The sequence below is a fragment of the Poecilia reticulata genome, linkage group LG18 (assembly GCF_000633615.1).
Source record: "Poecilia reticulata strain Guanapo linkage group LG18, Guppy_female_1.0+MT, whole genome shotgun sequence".
Lineage (NCBI taxonomy): Eukaryota > Metazoa > Chordata > Actinopteri > Cyprinodontiformes > Poeciliidae > Poecilia > Poecilia reticulata.
In genome coordinates, this window is record NC_024348.1 from 16,750,723 (window position 1) to 16,755,775 (window position 5,053).

A 5,053-nucleotide genomic window follows, 5' to 3' on the forward strand; every position below is an offset into this window, starting at 1 on the left:
GTCAAGGAACCCCATTGGTCAAGAAGGACCATTGCATTAGAGCACCGTTGAAAACAAAATACAAGAAAAAAAAGAAAAAAAAAAGAAAAGAAAACATTTCAAACCTGTCAGGAACGAAAAGTTCCCCGGGCATTTCTAACTAATTCCACAGGTACATTGTTCCGTAAACACAAATCCAAAATTCCCCGTTCCCCAGAACTCTAGCAAGCAAAATAACTAATAAAACGCATATAAATAAATGGAAAAAACAAATCAAAAGGGCTGGGCTTGATAGTAAATGACTCAGAATGATTCAAAACCCGGTCTAGACCAGAATTAGGGTGATGGTCATCCAAAACATGATCATCAGATGGTGAGCAAACTGTGACTGTTGGCTTTTTAGACAACCTTGTGGTCTAAAAATTTTAAAAATCTGTAAAATAGTAAAAAAAAAAAAAAAACATTTTCCCTAGAGCAGTTAAACGGAGCAAAGAAGAACTTGTAAATCCAAACAGTGTGAGGTTTATTTCAGAGGCATTGTGCTTTATCGTGTTTAAAGACAAAGACACCCAGATCCAGTTATGCTGCTGCTGCCTGACATCACTCTGATCTGAGGATATTTCTCAGTTTCAGGTGAGCTGAAGCATGCCCACAGCACAATGTGCCCACCAACGTGTTTCACAAAGTGGGAGGTGTTCTTAGTAAAAGCAATGTCTGTACAGCTGAATGTAGCTTCCAGCATGTGTCAGTCCAGCTTGAAAGTCTCTTCAGTGCAGCAGCTTTTCTTGGTTTACAACCTCGCAGTCCGGTCCTGTCGAAGAGTTCTGGTGAGAGCAAATTTTTGATTTGGCTGAATTAAAAAAAAATTTTGTTCAGGATCTTGGTTTAGTCTCTCATATATTCCTCCTCCATTCATGGTTTCTTCTGCGTGATTCCAGTTCCAGCACTCAGAAATCCTGTGATAACTTCATGTATTCCCTCCCTCGACTCCTTGTGAGCAACAATTTGTTTTCTCAAAGACTTTTTAGTTTTTGAGCATTGCAAAATTAAGTCTCATTATTGCACAATGTTGCTTTGTGTTTTGTCTTAATAAAAAAAGTCTTTTTTTTTTTAGAAAACCAGTATTAGAGGTTCTTTGTTGAAAATTAGTCGCCGTGAAAAGACACTTGGGATAATTTGGAAAAATAAAGCAAGACTAATAATTTTTATAATCATCCTATTTTCTTTTTTTCTTGACAGATTTCTGGTATGTTGAAATGTTTGCCTTTTAGTCCCCTTTAAAAATGAGTGAAGCTTTGTGCATTACACATGTAACATTATAAAAACATGGCAACACCCTATCTTTTTTAATTTGATTTGTTTTTGCCTCCAGGAAGGCAGACTGAGCCGCCTTTTAACACTGTCTCAGTCAAGATTGTTGCAGGCTTTTAAAAACAATTTCTTTAAAGTTTGACTTCTCTTTCACTTGCTTAATTCATCTGAAATGTAGTGCAATTTGTCCTTGAATGAAAAGAAACTGTCAAAGTGTATCATTTAGAGCTTTATATCTTTAAAGCTATTATCAGAATCCAAAGATAGCACAGAAGACGTAAAATACAATTTAAACTCCAATTACAAGTCAGCTTTTTTTGTTGTTTTTAGGAAAAAATAACCTTATGCTCAGAATACCTTGGGTTAAACTGCAACTTAAGTCATTGTTCAAGACCTTTTCTACAAACGACAAATGCACTTTATTTTCAACACACCTGTCTTCCAGAGCAAACCCTTAAAGGAAATGACAGAATAATGAGCACTTTTCAAGGTTTGAGTTCTTTAATGTTTAACGGAAGCATTTACAAGCTACAGCAAGACACAGGAACCGTGGTCGGCATCACGTCTCACTCCAATCAAGAGACGCATCGAAGGTTCAGGCTGTTCTTTCTCACAGGTGAGACAAAGCGGTTGGGAAAAAGAAGAAAGAAAGAGCAAGAATACATTAATTACTGGATTAAAATGTCGATTCAAAGTCACAAGTCACAGAACATTCAGCTTCTTTTTTTTTTTTTTTTTCATTTTACGTGACAGAATTTGAGTTTTAAACACACCATTTGAACCCAGGCGTGCAGCATCCCTAAATGGCAAAGAAATGAACAAAATCTTTAAGTAGAGCCGGTTTTGTTTAACAAAACAGGCGGCAAATTCTCCTTGCAAAAGAGAGATGGATTCCATATCAAGCTTTAGCTTAAGTTTAGCTTTAGGCTGCCAATATGGAACTACATTTCTGACCAAGTGCATGTTCCTGGGTTGCTTTAAAATATTCAGGTCATGCTTGCATCTTAGAATTTCACACGTTATTGGCTAAACGTTCAATTTGTTACTGCAACGTTAAGTATTTCAATATTTCCCTTTACGTTGAATGTGTTTATTTTACAACACAATCCTTACACGCTCAGAGTTCTGTTGTTGGGGATGATCTTTTTGTCAACGTTAGGAAGCTGTAGGAATTTGATAGAAGCTTGTTTATTCAGGATCAAAAGGCTTGTTTCAAATTAAATACTCGGTGCACGTCCACACGTGTCTAAGATATTTAAAACATGCGACATGAAAGAGACGAACTCGACTCTCTACACACACTTAAATAAACACAACGTATTTTATCAGACAGTTAGGATATGGATACCTTTTATTTTTACTTTCTATTTCAGGTTGTTGTTTTTCCTCAGCTTTAATGCTACACATGTGTTTTTATACATTTTTGTTTTTTTTACTCAACTCCCAATATGTTTATATCTTGTAATTTTCTGCTTTTGGCCAAATGACTTAATGGTTCTAATTTGACAAAATACCCAACTATTAAATGTAACATTTCAATACTTCTACGAAGAGCTGAAATGTAAAGCATACATTTTAAAAACTGACTTTTACAAAACCAGAAGACTTTCATTTAATTAAAATGTATTTTATGTATTTAAATAATTCTTCACACCTTATTCAGTTTAATTCATGCTCATTTATTTATTTTTTATTAATTTCAATACAGTTCTGTTAATCTGAAATGTGTTCATTCAAATAATTTCCAATATTTAAACAAAATGCATCTAATATAATTTAGCTGATTTAATTATTCTGTATGCATTACGTAAACACATGTTTGTGTGCGCGTGTGTGTGTGTGTGTGTGTGTGTGTGTGTGTGTGTGTGTGTGTGTGTGTGTGTGTGCGAGCATATAATTACAATTTAATATTCAAGTAAATATTTGAATAATTTTGTATGATTTTTGTACAAATTTAGCATATACTAGCATATATGCTAGTATATGCTAGTATATGCTAAATTTGTACAACATATATGCTAAATTTGTACGACATCAGAACAAATATATTAGTATATAGTTAAAAGTTAATTTTGGTTTATTCAGGTACTTTCCCATTTCAATTCTGTTTAATATAATCTAACTGGAACCTGATTTGTTAAAGCAAAATCAAATAAACCTATAGATTGAGGAAACAGCACACATTTACTTTTCTGTTGAAAAGAAATTAACTGAGGCTTTCTGAAATGTCGAACAGCCTTCCCTTTCATTCAGTTTATGTATTTAGTTTCACGAAATCCCTAACTTGTCTGCGTTTTAGAGTTGACTCACTTATTTTCTCTACATCTGGTGGTTTCCGAATCACTGTGTGAATGCGAGAAAGCCTGAGTGCTTATTTTTGATACAACATTCTCCCCCGTGTTGCTAACGTAATGCTACACTTTCAGACATCGCTCAGGCTGAATCATGGAGCCACATGTGCAGAAGCTCCAAACCAGATGAACACAGACCTCCGTCTGTGAGTCACGGCAGGTCCGCCGAGACCTCAGAGTAAAGAAAGGGGGAAAAAAAACAACCAGAAACAGCTAAACTGAGCAGTTCTCGGTGGTGACTTGCCTCCGTCTGAGATATTTTGAGCTGACTCTCTCACATCGTAGCCAAAGTCTGACTCCAACGAGTCTCTCCGCTGCCAGGCTTGTAGCAAGATCAAACCGGCATGCATGACTTAGCTTGCAGCTTCCTCTGAGATTTTGCTGAGTCAGGCGCGCAGCAACTCCCTGCAGCGACAAGCAGACTAAAGTCCGTCCGAGTGCAGTCTGACTGACCAAGCCGCCCCCCTCCCTCCCGACTCCCCCGGTGCCCTTTGACCTCATCACCGTCAGCACGTGGAGCTCATTAACGCCTGGCAGACGACCCAGAAACGACTGCTAGGTCCTTAACAGGCCCTCGCTGAACAAAGGGAAATCCCCACAAACTCCATGGCTGACTCATGGACTTATGAGGAATCATGGTGAGGCGGAAACGTTTACTGTGGAAGTCTTGCAAAACTACAACACGTACCTGATGAGTAGGGAGTTAGAGGGAAAACAACTTCTATGGATCCCCCCCACCCCCACCTCAACAATAGATTCACTCTGTTGCTGATTCACAGTATTAGAAAGCACAATAACTTTTACGTTTTTGTTTCCCTCAAATACTACAAACTAAAATAAATTATAAGCTGGCGATGAGGCTGCGGTAATAATTTCAATAAAGATCTGAGGGGGAGAAAACAAACCACAGAGCGTTCATGACATGATGTATGTAAAAGTGTCCTTAGGCAAAATTCCTCACTTAATAATCTCGGATGCATGCTCATGGTTAATTTACTTGCTGCAGCAGTAATGATTCATATTCTTTCATTAAGGATCTCAGTGATGATGTATGAATTGTTGCTTACAAAGCTGCCTCTGCTGAAAATAGTTCACTTTTCCATTTCCTGAATTAAAATAAGTTAAATTCTTCTCAGTCACAGGAATAAATGTTGAATCCCTGCATTTGTGTGGTTTTTTTTTTAGTCATTTTGTTTTCTATCCAAAACTTATCTCACCACCTTCAAAGAGTCTCTTTTTCCTATCTCTCATCTTGGAGGCACTCTGTCCTGCATGTTATTAGATGCATCCTCACTCCTACACATTCAGAGGAATTAGACACATCTCGTCACCAGGATCTGCAGAAGCCTGTAACTCACCCATTAACATCAAGCTGGTGTGTGTGTGTGTGTGTGTGTGTGTGTGTGTGTGTG